The sequence below is a fragment of the Mustela lutreola genome, chromosome 16 (genome assembly GCF_030435805.1).
Source record: "Mustela lutreola isolate mMusLut2 chromosome 16, mMusLut2.pri, whole genome shotgun sequence".
Lineage (NCBI taxonomy): Eukaryota > Metazoa > Chordata > Mammalia > Carnivora > Mustelidae > Mustela > Mustela lutreola.
In genome coordinates, this window is record NC_081305.1 from 20,215,759 (window position 1) to 20,231,457 (window position 15,699).

The 15,699-nt window shown below is 46.4% G+C and overlaps 1 protein-coding gene across 1 annotated transcript in view; it reads left to right on the plus strand.

Moving 5' to 3' along the window:
• The window catches only part of CDH11 (cadherin 11), a 148,233-nt gene that overhangs the window by 60,323 nt on the left and 72,211 nt on the right, over positions 1 to 15,699 (plus strand). The window contains exon 2 of the mRNA XM_059151437.1: positions 2,974 to 3,098. The gene's annotated coding sequence lies outside the window, so the exon portion shown is untranslated. The remainder of the gene's footprint in view (positions 1 to 2,973; positions 3,099 to 15,699) is intronic.

Sequence of the window (15,699 nt, forward strand, 5' to 3'; positions counted from 1 at the left end):
CGATCTCACTGCAGTCATCGATGGCATGATGTGTCTATACCCCTGGGAGGCTCAGTGCAGCACTAGAGAGAGCTGGTAGAAGGCATGACTTATACTGGGAGCAGCCCAGTCATGGCACACAGGCCTTGAGAAAGGAAGGGGAGACTCTGAGAGTAGGTAGGGGTAGATGCCATGGGGCTAGGTTGGATTTCCATGGCTCAGAAGGGAACACAGGATTCCAGGTCTTGGGGAGTCATGAGAGAAGAGGGAAGATGAACATTCCAAGCAGGAACCCCAGTGCAGAAAGAGAAGACAGGCAACATACACGCACAGAGCCCTCAGACCCAACAAGCTCTCTTCCCATCCACTCTGCTGAAAGCACAGAAACGGCTAAGATTCCTTATGTCATTGTTTTCTTTTCTAAGAAGAACGGTGCAGTTGTATACCAACATTTTCCACAGAACCTACCTCAAATGTTTGCAGTCATCGGAATGCATAGACAATTCACCCAGTTCTTTTTGCTTTCCTTCCAAAGCTCTTAATTGTCTATGCGGGCTTTTGGTGAAAGGAGTTTTATAGGGGATATTTTGCAGGGAGGTAAACAATTCGAGGCAAAGTGGGAGTTCAATTAATTTTTATGGATTTGAGAACTTTGAAAAGCACACTGGCTACAACAGCTACGGCTGTGTCATTAACTGACTGGATACCGGGGAATGCAGAGAGAGGGAGCACAGGCTCTCATGCCTGCACTGCTGAATTTAGGTCTCACCTTGGCTGTTATTGGCTACACACCTTGGGCAGAAGTCTTAGCCTTTGAATAGTGGGGTGAGATACCCAGGTGGGCTTATTACTGACAACCAGAGTGGTGATAGACATTGGTGAGGCCGGGGACAGATGTCTGTTCCATTTACGGCGTACTAGATATCCCCTGCTGAGTAGCATACTGTCCCCAATTTAGCAGGTTATCACAATTCACCATTACCTTTTATAGTTGAGTTTAGTGAAATCATCTGGGTGGTTTTAACGTGGGGTCTCTCACGCTGTGTAGTCAGATGGCTGATCGCAGGAAGGTCTGACTGAGTTGGATGTCCAAAATGGCATCTTTGCTCACCATCTGGCACCTCAGCTTGGGTGCCTGGAAGAGAGAGGTATGGCGGGGCATGTCTCTTTCTATCCATGCAGCTTCTCCACATGGCTGCCTGGAGCTGTCTCACAGTATGCTGGTCTAGAGTGTTCAGACTTGACATGACAGCTGACCTCTCCCAGACGAAGCCTTCCAAGAGCACAAGACAGGCTACAAGGTTTCTTACGACTCAGCTTCTGAAATCACAGAGTGTCCCTTTGCTTTGTTTCATTGGTGACCCAAGGACAGCTCAGATCCACATAGAAAGAGACCTGGGGCATGGATATCTGGGGAGTATGGTTCATTTGGGAGGGAGTCATTTTTGGAGACTAGTTCAACATGTAATATGGTTGCAAAGTAGGGTTCTTCATCAATTATGTGTTCTATGACTTTTCCATGTGGATTTTTCTCTGACTCCACGTTCATCTGGGAATAGCCCCATAGCTATTCTGTCCTCAACATCCTGGGCATAGCACATAGTAGGACATATTCTTGTTTTTGCTAGTCACCAAATCAAGATGTGATGGGCACATTTGAAATTTATAATTTATTTCAGTCCTTCACCAAGAAGGGTTTTTGCTTCCTGCTGTTGTTGGTGGTGTTTGTGGAAGGCATGGTGTGTGAGGAGGAGCTGTCTGAGGGAACCAAGATGAGATGAGGAAAAGTGTATTTGGAAACAAAAAGGAAGTAGGGTGGGCCCCATAGTGGAAACAAAAAGGAAGCATAATAAATAAAGTCAAATAAGAAGCTATCTCAGTTATTTCTTTTAAATATTTTATTTATTTGAGAGAGAGAGAGAGAAAGCAAGCAGGGGAAGGAACAGAGAGAGGGGGCGGGGGAAGGCGAAAGAATTCCAAGTAGACACCCCTGAGCGCAGAGCCTGACATGGGGCTCAGTCTCACAACCCTGAGGTTATGACTTGAGCTGAAACCAAGTCAGACGCTTAACTGACTGAGTGACCCAGGTTCCCCAGAAGCTGTTTCATTTCTTAATGCAGGCTGGGTTGATCCTAGAAGGTAGAAGCCCTAGAGATGAAGGACGTTCAAGAAATCCTTTACGCCGTTGTGTTAGAGCGGTGCCAACTACCGTGTTCCCTGGTTCAGTGCCTCAGTTTTTGAAGGCGACAGCTGTTCAGACCCTCCGTATTCCTCTCTTCATTCACTGAACAGATCTACATAGAACAGCTGCTCTGGGCTAGGAAATGTGTTAGACACTTTGGGAGATATGAAGATGAATCAGACCAGAATCCAGGCAGAACACAGCCCCCACGCAGAAATCCAGAGTGTGCTGTGGTGCGGGAGGGGGCGGAGAGAAATGTAGTCTTGATGAAGAATTGAGGCTCTGTTAGCCCAGGGCTCAGCTCTGCTGGTGTAGGGATGACATCTCCTATCACCGCCACCACCCCTGTCACTCTTTGCCCTTGAGACTGTCATTCCACGAGGCTCTGGCAGCTGCAGAACAGTGTTCTCCCTTGCAGAGGGAAGGTACCTACTTTGGACTTAGAATGAGCGTTTTCTCAGAAACTGGCTCCAAGAGTTGACATCCCCCCTACAGGTTTGAATGTGACATCTGTAGCGTGGTGCAAGAAGTTGGATGGATGGCTGCTTTATCTTTTTATCAAAATACCAAAAACACATATATAGTGAGTCACATCACCTTTTGGTAGCTCTAAACCCATGGCAAGTTTTTTCCACTTTTCACACAAGTGTGACAATTAGTTTACATCTTTCTCTCCACGCCTTGACTATTCTCCTCTAAGGGAGATGTCTATCTATACAACTGTGTGTCCCCAGTATCTAGGAGTCTGGGATTGTGTCATTTCATTGACTCATGTTACCTCTGTTTAATAACAATCCTTTTTCTTTTTGCAGAAATCCCTATATTTTCGGCTCAGCCACCCCGGGGTGCTTGTTCCAGTTGTCCTTTGTTGAGTGACCAATCAGATGGGTGGAGTGTGTTATAGAAATTGGCAGCAGGTATCCAATGGGTGAAGAAGGTAAGATGGAGCTACTTGACTATACAATGACTGTAGGCATGAAATGACCGCCAACTGGCCCCTCCCTCCAACCTGCCTTTGCTTAAATCTGCACTAAATGGAAAGCAGCGTCTGAGAAGGAAGTTGGCCTACTGATTTGGGCTTTGAGGGATGTGATTATTCCCTGTTGTTCTTGGGTTCTCTTTACTGAACACCTGTTATGTACCAGTACAAGGTTGATCATTTTTGTTGTTGTTTGGGTTTTTGAGGGGGGGGGGATGACTATAGAAAAGTCAGAGGAGAAAGAAGGAACTGAAAGGCATTCTTTAGCAAAGACTCAGCTGGGAGGACTAAGATAATTGACATGTTGCCTTTTCCTCCTTTTCTTCTTTTGAAGAGAATTCTATAAATAAGAACAAGGTGACTTATATCCCATGGCCAGGAGGCTGAACCTTTCAAACCTCAAAAGGCAGACTGCAAGATCATAAGCCAAAAGGCTGATTTCAGCTGTGAGGCCCACTCTGCCACTCATATGCCCTGAGATTAATGAGCTCTTTTCTGGGCCACAGGGTAGTTGGACCTAGGGTCATTAACAGTTCTAAAATTTTAGGATTTTATGACTCCATTGATCTCCTCTATTTTCTCAGTAGTAACTAGAGCTATTTTTATAGGACACCCAAATATCCAGATAGAAACGCAAGAATCAATTCTAGGGGCATGACTCCCTACATTTTAGGGTTCTAGATCCATCTGTCCATAGGTCTATGGCTCCTCTCCATGGGGTAGTCCACCAGGAGCCTTAAATGCAGAGGCCAAGTACAACTCATGGTTTTCTCCTCTCAACCCTCACTTTGTCCTGTGTGTCAAATTTCAGGGTAGCATCAAAACTCAGTGGGATCAGAAACATGGAAGGGGTGCCACACGTCTCTCAATCAGTCCCTTACTGCCAATGGCAGTTTATTCCTTTGATTCCTACTGGTGCTACTCTGATGATCTCTGAAATTACTTTTTTTTATTTATCTCTTCCCCACTTACTGTCATCCTCCAAACATTAGCCTGATCCTCTTTCTCCAAAGTTATCACAATTGCTGCCTGACAGGTCATTTTGTCTCTGGGGTTACTTCTTCTCCAGCATGATATGCCTTCCATACAAATACTAATGAGTGTCCCTACATCCAGGAAGTATGTTACTTTCCCCCTTAATCTTTTTGGTGTCAGAGATCTGATTCCTTAGTAAGTGTCTAGGACCCCTTCAGGGATAAGGCCACTATTTTGCTGTCCAGACTCATCTCTCAGCCATTCTCTCTGCAAACCCAGCCCTGCCTAGACACATCCATTGTGGGATCCACTATAGGGCACACCTGTCACTTCCCCAATGCCCCATGGTCGCACTCTCTCTTCACAAGCCAACTCTTACTCACTTATATCTTAGCTTGGACCTCACTATCTTTAAGGAATTCTCTCCAATCCCTGAAAACTGAGCTATGGGTGTTTCCTAGACAACACATGGGTAGTCAGAGGTTATGTGATCTATTGTGATTTCGACAGAGGGTTGTAACTGTTTATTTAACTACATATCTTCCCGGCTAGACCTGGAGGTTCTAGCCCTGGAGGGCAGGGCTTATTTGGGGGAGCACTGTATTCCTAGTTGCAACCACTGTATCTGGCCAAAGTAGGTTCTCAAAACATAGTTATCAAACATATCAATAGCGACTTTTAAGTATATTTTGAATAGAATATGAGAAGGGGAGCTAATGTTACAACAGAGAAAAGTCATAATAATGGCAGTGCTTAGTACACATCAGGGTACTTATTGAGTGCTTAGTACACATCAGGGAAATAAGATATTGAAAGGCATCACATCCCACAATCCTTGCAAAAACCTAGTGTAGTGGGTACTCTAAATGTCCAAGATTTGCTAAGTGAGAAAACTGAGTCTTAGAAAATATAGGTAACTCGTCTATGGCCATATTGGCATAATTTTTACTCTTGGAAATTTTTATCTTTGAGAAGTCTGATTTTAGCTAAAGCTGATAGATTTAACCACTCCCCTCTTTTCTCTTAGCCCTGAATGAATCTGCTCTGTTAGGGACCAAAAAACAAACCAACAAGTCAGTACCTGTCCAGGAGGCAGGCCTTTTCCCCTGCCTCCCACACAAGCTTCTGTGACAGATGTGGTTGTCCCCTGTGACTAGACTCGTAAATCTTTGGTGATTTTCCAGGTGTTGTACCCTCCCATGTGAATGTGAATCTGTTTGAGAACACAATTTCAATTCGGGGAGCTCCCCAAACTCTTTCTCCGGTGCTCTGGTCCATGCTTGTTACAGAATAAACCGATGAATGAGAACGCTCTTCAGGGAGCAGAGCGGCACGTCCCTTCAGAGACACCCATAAGATCTGGAGTGTCTGACTGGTTCCTCTCAAATTAGCATATTTTGCACTCATTTGCTCTGAAGCCTGGTTCAGCAGATGAGACGCAGCTCTCCTGTAGACATGTCTGAGAGTGACGATCATCTCATTGCTGCCAAGCCAAATGGGTCTCTTCATTTCATTAGCCTTGTGAATTCTTCAGTAGAACACGCGACTGACATTTCCTATTTTTCTAGATAATAGGGACAATTAGAATGAGGTATCAATGAAGCAGAGTCAGAAGCTAAATAGAAAGTACTTGGATTTATCTTCTAGGAAACATGTTAGTTTTGTTATTTTTTTTTTCCTACTTAGAAATTAAGAATGCCTAGTTAGAAGAGTTCTGCATAGCTTTTTCCAAGGAGGAGAAGAAAAACTATTCTAATGCTTCTAACACCCTTGAAACACACACACACAGCATGGTACAGACAGAATGGCTGTTTGATCTTTCAGGCAAATATTCTTTTTTTCCAGAGAGGTTTTTTTTGTTGTTGGCTTTTTTTTTGTTTTGTTTTTTGTTTTTTGTTTTTCCCCTTGAATAAAGGGAAGACTTGTTCATGATTATACTGTAAGGTTTTGGAAGAACAAAACAAAATTAACCAACAACTTAGGCTGCAGACTCAGATTCTTGATTCCCCCTTCAGTTCACAATAACAGCGTTTCTTTTCTTCTTCTTCTTCTTCTTCTTTTTCTTAAAGAATTTATTTATTTATCTGACAAACAGCGAAAGATTGTATGCACAATCAGAGGGAGCGGCAGAGGGAGAGAGAGAAGCAGGCTCCCAGCTGAGCGTAGAGCCTGACATGGGGCTTGATTGCAGGAGGCTCAATCCCAGGACCCTGGTATCAGGACCCCAGCCAAAGGCAAATGCTTACCCCACGGAAACACCCGGTGCTCCAAGGGCCGCGTTTTTGGAAAGTACCTTGGTGTGCGGTTCACACAGCAAGAGTCAGAAGGGCACTTCCCTTTTCCTTGAGGAGCTAACAGTCAAGTTGCTCTGTATAAAGTGTTCAAAATCCAAACAAGAAGGAAAAAGAGTGATGGGGTAGAGAAGAGAGAAAAAAAGAGAGAGAGGCTTTTAACAAATGGTAGGGAAGTTGTTCAGGCTCGCAAGATCAGCTCTCCGGCTGACCTCCGAGGAGATCCATTCGAACTCTGTCCCTGGCACACATTTCCCTTGGGTCCATCCGCAGCACAGGGGAGGACGTGTCTGGGTTAGCCACAGACTACGGCTTCTCAGCCTTGCTGCCTCAATGGGCTTTTAGAGTAGGGCACTGGGGCACAGATAGGAATGTCTTCAAGTGAAAAAGATTTGCCCTTATATTCATAAAATCTTCCACACATGGTGATTCTGCTGAGTGATCATGGGCAGGGGCCAGTGGTCCCAAGTCACCCAATATCTTTTATTTGCATAAAAATCAATCCCAAAAAGCCACTTTGAAGGGGAGAGGGTGCAGCTCATCTATGCTGAAGTCTCCAGCGAGCTCTGCTTTGTCGCTGATAGTCTGAAATGCTGGCAGCCTGTCTTCCAACCCCCTAGCCTGCTGGGTCTGTCTGTGAATGCACATTTCCTATTTCGGGATGTAGGCCACTGTGGAGAAAGAGGCCAAGTATCTGTCTTTAGCTGGTGTCACTTGGATAAAAAAAATAGACACTCAGTCCACTCGCTGACTCCTCTGCAGATCGTCGGTGTGTATAATGTGACTGGCAGTCCTGCTGTCGATGAAGAATTACAGGAAGCCGGGCAGCACGAGGGCCCTATCTTTGCCCGAATCCGTATCGAAGACACACATGGCAGCCATAGTGGTGGCTCTTTCATCTCACTTTATTTAACTAATGATGAACAACACGCAGAGGCCACTCCCGTTAAGAACAGTGAGAGCGGAGACTGAACGCGCATGTCCGCGCTTTCCATCCATGATCAGGCTGGACGCCACCAGAACTTTGAGTGGTGTGTGCAGTCATCATAGTTCTTTCATAGATGCGGACCCTGAGGTTCGGGGAGAGTACAGTCAGCCTGCTGAGGGACATGTGACTAGCAATGGGTAGAGCCAGGGTCTCTCCTCTGAGCCCTGACTCTCCTGGGTCTTCTGTTTTGCCTTCCAGTCTTAGCGAAGTTTGAGGGCAATTCTATTAGAATTTTTTTAGTATGGCCATGTCCTAAATCTCCACTCGGCTTATAAGGAAGTCCTAGCAGCTTCTGGCGAATGCACTAGTACGCAGCTCGGTGTGTAACACTGAGCGAGAGCTAACACGTCGGGAGAAGCGAAGAGAGTGCTGGGTCTGTTCACTTCCCAGCCATCTCTCGAGAACTGTTCTTGTTTTAGTCATTGAACGAGATACTGGAGCTAACACCGTGGGCCAAGTGTACGCCCGTCTGGGGTTACAGTAGTGGAACTGAAGTCATGCCTTTGAAGGCCCTTCCTTCTTGTGATGGAGCCAAGCTGGCTGACAAACAACCATGGTGCTCGCTCCTTCTAGACAGGTCTAGGCTTCCATAGGACTACAGGGGTGGGGGCCTGACTCTGATAGAGGAAATCAGGAGAAGCTTCAGTGGGGAGGTGACCTGTGTATGTAGACACGAAGCATGAGTAGGAGGTTACCGGAAAAGATCAGGAAGTATGTTGCAGTCCAGAAGTTGGAAAGAAAGAGAGAGAGCAGTATGGAAGTTCTCGAGCCACTCTTTGTCGTGACTGGGTGGTTTGTTTGTTTTCTTATTTATTATCTGTAAGTCAATAAGACAGTTAAATAGATGAAGAGGGTATGAAATTCAGAAGGTGATAAAAGTTCTACAGAGAATTCAGACTCCTTCAGTGCCTATCATCTCATCCATGAATTTCCTGCCACGGAGGCAACTACTATTTTTGGATTCCTACGTGACTGTCCAGAGATTTTCTGGATAGTTACAACCACACATATCCACAGAGTCACTTACTCCACATCTGTACGTGGGTATCTAACTATAGACACTGTTTTGCACACTGTCCTAGAAAAAGAAAACTTCATTAAGTGTTTTCCCTTATTCGTTTTACTCACGCTCCTCGGATTTTAAACTTTTTTAAATTAAGAAAAATTACAAACCTGCAGAAAGTTGTAAAAATAATACAATGACTTCTTATAAACCCTTCATCTGAAATGATTGATTTTTTTAAATCATTTTGCCATGCTCCATGCAATGATTGTACAGATTTAATCCGTAATTAAGGTACAGCCTGGATGTCAGTTACCCAGAGAGCTCCAGAGCCCTTCCTTCCTGAGACAACCCAGGTACACGCTGAAATCTAGAACATATCCACTCCATGTCAGTTGCTCTGATGTGCCAAGAGCAGCAAATCCCCCTTCAGGATAAGGATGTCTGGAAGGGCCCTTCTTTGCGCTGCTTGATACCCACCTTGTGCTCAGTTTGGGGAAAGGTTTTGCCCTGTCTTGTCAAGTGCTCCCTCGGCAAGAGGTGAGTGTCTCTCGGGCCGGGGAGCATGCGTTCCCCACTTACCTTCTGGACCCAGTGGTCCAGGGTGGGAACACACAGCCCTGGTAAAATCTGATCACTTCATTTCCGACAACCGGCCATTCAGATAGTGACTCTTCTGTTCTATTTGTCAGCTTCAACAGGGCCACCCCAAAGGCTGGTGTAGGATTCCCTCCTTTCAAAGATCAAAGCTCCTGAGCACTGCTCAAATTATCTCTGCGTTTCCTCTGGGCATCTCATGGCAAGGGAGGGTTTGTATTCTACATGAGAGGGACTTTGAACGCTGTAACGGGCAGGAAGTAACCCAAGAAGACAGTGTGGAATGGCTTTGCAGTCAAGGGCTCTGGGCCTAGGAGGATCGTTTTCAAGTATCCATTCATTCACTCATCAAATAATGACTGAAAGCCTTTGTGGTACTCTTTCATGCTTTGTGGCAAGACCTGTGCATACTCTTTGCAGACTGTGATGGTCATCTGTGGGGTGGCGGACATACAGACATACCGCAGCTGAAGAAAGCCGGCAAACCTGAAAGGGATGGGGTAGAATCTCTAAGGAGTGGCTTCCTGCTCATCCACCCATTCATTCATACATTAAACACGTTATCCATTGACTGTTTGCTCTGTCCTAATTCCAACATGTGCCCCTGTGAATAAGACCATTGTTGTTCCTATTTTAATGGAACTCATATGCTGGAGGTGGGGGGGCTGGGGGGTTGTCCTCTTGACCTCCCTCTAAGTCTACCTATTTCCTTATGTTCCATCAGGGAGATTCAGCTGCTCCCACTATTTCAGGACAAAAAAATCAGGCCATTGCCTGTCAGCCCTTCCTGGCCTCATGTGATTCCGAAGCCAGAGAATCACCATTTCCTCCGGAGGCTACTAACCCAAATTACCCTGTGCCCTGTGGGGGACTCAGAGCTCAAGGAAGTTTGAGAGTGCAGAGGAGGAAAGGTAACAAGCCATACTAAAATCTGCCACCAATTAATTGTGTCTGCTGAGGATCTAGACGGCTGTAGCCTGACACCTGGCAGATGCCTCTATTTGGAAGCTTTAGAAAAATTGTGGAGGGGCCAGTGAGTTCATCTTTTCAAGAGGCTCTGAATTTTAGACTCTAAGTACATATTCCAAATGCTGTTAGGTTGCCACAGCAACAGTTCTTATACATTTTTTTTTATAAAGAAAATAAATTGTAAAAATTCTAGCCATAGACTTGGAAGGAAGGGCAGGGTGAGAAGGTGCCTCTCTAAATGAATGTCTAGTAAGTTTCCCCAAGAACTGTGTTCCTGTCCTTAACAGGTACTGTTTGGGACCTCCCAGCACTCCCCAGTTTCACTTCAGAATCTCCACTTGAAAAATGGACCCAGGAGGATTGTTACTCATTGTCCCTACCCCGTTTACATCAGGCTTTGGGCAAAGAAAGCAAAAGCCTTGATCGCTAGTGTGGTTTCATTGGCCTCAAGGGTTGGAGCGGAACCTGCAAAGGCAGTCCGGGCTCACAGGGGACCGGCCAGAGCGGCAGGCACTCCAGCTCCTAGGAGCTCATCCAGCTCTACGCCTGCTTCCCCAGTTTTCTCCTCCAAGCTGCTGCAGGATTTCTCCAAAATCCAAATCATATCAAGTTGCTTAAGTCTAAAACCTTAAGCTTCAGAAGACCACTGGTCCCTTGCAGGATAACTTAAGCTTCAGAAAAGCATGGTCCCTCGCAGGATAAATTACAGGGTGCTTTGCTTGTAAGACTGCCAGGATCCAGCCTCCACTCCCTGTCGCCTCCTGGAGCCCCCGTGTCACCCCCCCTTACCCTCCTTCCAGTCCACAGTTTACTGCTGGCAGCCCAGCACCTCACTGGGACGCTTCCCTCCCGATTCCTTTGCACAAGTTTTCCTTCTCTGCCCCCATTTCTCTGGTTGTGCAGAGAAGAATTGTCTTTGGATAACGTTCCCTGGCCCCGGGAAACAGGTCACTTCTTTCCCCTGAGTGCCTTGGCCCCTTGGGGGTCTCAACATGCCTTCCATGGGCCCCAGGCACCTTCACCTTCAAGATCTCCTTTTACCATAAAAAATATATATATTCTATGACTGCTTTGGTATAAAGATGAATATAATCTTTTACCCTGAAAATCCAATTAATTTCCCTTCTGACTTTAAAAGAAATTACAACTGGTATGTGAGGATATGGAGCAAAGGGAACCCTTGGTGGGATATAAATGGAGGTCCCTCAGAAAATTAACAATAGAACTAAGCTATGATCCATTAATTCCACTCCTGGGTATTTACCCAAAGGGAACAAAAATGCTACCTTGAATAGATAGATGTGCCCCCATGTTCATTGCAGCATTATTTACAATAGCCAGGACATGGAAGCAGCCTGAATGTCCATAGACAGTCAAGACAATGTGTTGCGCACAGAGACACACACACGATGGAATATTACTCAGCCATAAAAAAGGAAATCTTGCCATTTGCACCAAATGGATGGACCTTGAGGGCATTATGCTAAAAGAAATATGTCAGAGAAAGACAAATACCATATGATCTCACTTATATGTAGAGTCATAAGGGGGAAAAAAAAACAAGTAAAACCAAATTCATAGGTGCAGAGAACAGATTGGTGAGGGTGGGAGGGGGTGGGAGGTGGGCAAAATCGGTGGAAGGCAACCCAAAGGTAGAAAGTTCCCTTAGTATAAAATAAATAAGCCCAGGGTATGCAATGTACAGCACAGTGACTATAGTTAGTAATATTGTATTGCATATTTGAAAGTTCTTGAAAGTTCTCATCCCAAGAAAAAAAAATACAGCTGTGTGTAGTGACAGATGTTAAGCAGATTTAGTGTGGTGATCATTATCCTATATAAAAAAATATCAATTATTATATTGTACACCTGGAACTAATATAATGTTATATGTCAATTATACCTCAATTAAAAAAAAAATAAGCAGGCACAAAAACGTTCCTGTGAGTCCCTAAAGTGTTAGGGACCCCAGGCATAGTGCCTAATGGAGAAGTCGGTGCGGCATTCCTCTGTGACCTCATTGCTATTTGACTGTCTACAAGTCTGCAGGATCTTTGAGGCTAGAATCTGGATGTTTAATGCCAGGTCTTCTATCACAGTGTGTGGGGTATGTGTGCACATTTGCTGAACAGGCCTTCGCAGGAAGGAGACGTGGTCTCCGTCCTCCTGGACCCTGTGCCGCTCAGAGTTTTGACTGGCGTTCCCAGATAAGACAGGGCCCACTGTCTCAAGTCCATTTTCAAAAGGGACAACGTCTTCTCTTCCCACCATCTGTACAGCCCTTCCTTGTGCTCCCCACATCGACCCTGTGCATGGACGGTCTCCGTCTTACTCTCTGGGAGAATAAATAGAGGCTCAGAGAGCTTACAGCAGAGTCTAGGACACAGAGCTGTCTCCTGCTCAGGGTCCCACCCAGTGTGTGGTGCGAACCACGATGCTAAGCCTCCTTTTCCCCGAGGACACCTGCCGTTGCCCTCACACTGCAGACTTTCCAATCCAAACTACCGCCCCTTCCTTTCCCATACCGGGACCTGTAAGACACAGTGGATCTCAGCGTAGGTAGAGAATCCACGCTGCGGTGCCCTCCCCTGTCTTCTCTTCCCTGGAGGACTGGTAGTCCCAGCTAGTGACATACTGTTGGTAGAGAACCTGCAGCTCTCAGCCCCTTCTGGACTTGCCTCACGTGGCCATTCCGGCCAAGATCATAGCCCCTCCTGGGGAAGCCCACATCTGATGACTGAATCAGTAGGGGTTTGGCCATTGTGATTCTGCTCAAGATCATTACGAAGGGCCTTCCTAGCCCAGAGCACCGCGCAGGGTTACCTGAGGCTGTGGCCAGCCCCCACGCTCCCCCAACTCACCTTCTCCCTCTGCCCACTCCTGCTTCCCTTCCCTCATATTCTTCTCGAGGGCAGCCCAGAATGAGCATCCCCACGTGAAACCCCATCTCAGAGAACTTAACTTGCCAGAAACTCTATGGAATATTTTGCAGCAAGCCCTCTCATTGTCTGCATGAATACACCAGATTCATTTGTGCCTTCATTGTTTTCACCGAATGTGTATTCACTGGATGCTTAGCACCAGCTCAGCACCGAGATACAGTAGGAAGCAAGACAGAAAAGGACCTCTCATGACATGGAACTCAAATTACTTCGACTCTGAAGACAGATTTTAATCCTGTTTCTGCACTGAAATCGTGCTTCTGCCAGAGCTTTCTGGCTGCCCCTGAGCTTAGGTGGAGGACAAGAGAAGTTTCCCATTGAGCTCTGCTGATTGCTGTGCGGAATAAATCCTGCTTGCAAGAATGTGGGAATGGCCTTCTCTTTATCCACGATCAGACTCCTCCGCTCCCTTCGCTTGGCCCTTTCAGAGGGCCCGGAGTGAGGTCTAGGTGAGGGGCAGGAGCTGGAACAGGAGAACTGGGGCTGTGGTGGCCGCCCAGGGTATCGAGAGGGAGGTCAGAGATGCAAACGAGAAGGCCTTCAGGAATCAAGGTCAGGACCAGGAGCTGAATTGAAAAGACGGAGGGGAGGCAGGGCTGGGTTTAATTTGCAGCCGAGTGGAGTAAGGGCTTGGAGAGTGATCACCATTGCCCTTCATCATTCCTTAAAAATAGCTCATGACCTCCATCTCAATCAAAACAAAACGCAGACCCTAACCGCGCTACAGTGCTGCCCCTACGTGCTCCCTCCCTACCTCTGTGTCCCTGCCTGGTCCACTCAGCTACGCTGCGTACTTGCTGTCCCTTGAACTGGCTCAGCCCTTTCCAGCCTGCAGGGCTTGGCCCTTTGTGTCCGCGGAGTCCGAGTCTCTTCCCGTGCCTGGCCCCTGGTCATCATTCAGGACCCAGATTGAATCTACTACTCACCGCACCCCCGTCAACCCCCACCTACCGGAGGCTGTTCCCCACGCCGGCACCTCACCTGCCACCCACGCCCACTCATTCCATATTTCATCGTTCTGTCTAATCCTTTAAAACAGCCATCACCATCTGTGAATGCTTTTTTCTTTCGTGGGTTTTCTTTTTTACCGTCCTTTTTCTCAATGAGATTCTCAGCCCCAGTGTTTCACAGACGTCGTCTGTGGGGTCCCCGCCATGGCCTCAACACCAAGCGGGGCCGTTCACACTAGTCGCCGTTCAGGCAGTATTTCTTTTCCTTTTTTTTTTTTTTTAAAGATTTTTTATTTATTTATTTGACAGACAGAGATCACAAGTAGGCAGAGAGGCAGGCAGAGAGAGAAAGAGGAAGAAGCAGGCTCCCTGCAGAGCAGAAAGCCCGATGTGGAGCTCGATCCCAGGATCCTGGGATCATGACCTAAGCTGAAGACAGAGGCTTTAACCCACTGAGCCACCCAGGGCGCCCCTCAGGCAGTATTTCTTAAGTGAAGGACAAAGTTCCAAATGTTTCCTTGATGGGTTAACAGGAATATAACGGTCAGGGTGTCTGTTTTCAACGGAGAGGTGGCGCGTGGTTTCCTCCATGCTGCTGAGTTGAACAGAATTTTCAGACACATCTCTCTTCCCCTCATTCTCTCTCTGTGTCCCTCCTGGGCCATCCGTCGGATTTGAGTGACGTCCGTTCCTGGAGCACTCCACTCTTGGGAGGCCAACAGCTGCATAATGGCTTCCCCGTGTGTGCATCTGTGCATTAACACAGGCCTTTTGGGCCTGCTCCGGCTTGCCTGACCCATCTCCCATCAGGAGAGAATGTGCATCCGTAATACTCTGGAAAATTAGGGCTGACATGTAGTTCGGTACCCAAAGTGGTTTCACTCAAGCAAACACAGAGAATAATAGCCAGGCACTTAAATGCTTGAGCAGGTATCAATCAGAAGAACATTCCAATAATCCATGTTTATAAAGCTCGTTAGTATGAATTTTTGAAATAGTACTTACTCCGCGTCCTTCTTGACAAATGGTATTTGTCGCCATTGAGATAGTTTATTTCAATTATGCGCCTGTGTTGGAGGGAGAAGCTTTCTGACAATAACACGGCAGAAGACGTTCTTCCTGTGCTTCTATCACTATTCCCGTTGCTAAACTCGACTGGACAGTTCATTAAGATGAAAAATTAACAGCACATGCTTTGGGGAGAATAATCATGGAACATGACAGCTTGCGGAGGCTTCGGCTTTCGGGGAAGCGCAGAGATGACAAACACGCTGGTCTTCAGAAGAAGTGAAGATTGGCCAATCAGTCAGAAGCCACGTGTTTACCAAGCACCTCCACCTGAGCAGAGGAGCTGGGGGAACAGAAAATGCAGGAATCCTGGCCTTTGAACTCCACGAATATACCATCTATTTGGAAGGGCTGGAAAGAGTCCAGCTGTCAATCTGGGAGCCCCCGAGGAGTACACATCAAACGCCTGACACTTTGGTGCTGATTACAAGTCCAGGAGTAATGCAGTGTGGGCCTCCGAGATTTCAAAGAGCTTGAAGAAGTGCAAGATGTTGATTAGCAAACTATGTTCTAAATAGAGCAGCTGCTCGTGGCTAGGAGTTTGTGTCTAGGGGGTGATGAAGATGTTCTAGATCTAGGCTGTGGTGGACTGATGCTCAACTCTGCAGACACACTAAAAGAAATCCTGAATCGCTCACTTTCAAAACGTCGACTTTATGATATCTGAATTTTATCTCAAGCAAACTGTTATTTTTTTAAGGAGCCTACAAATTCTGCACGGCTAAACTCCAGTAAATTTGTTATATGCTCAGAGAATTGGGCTTAGTTCAAATAGA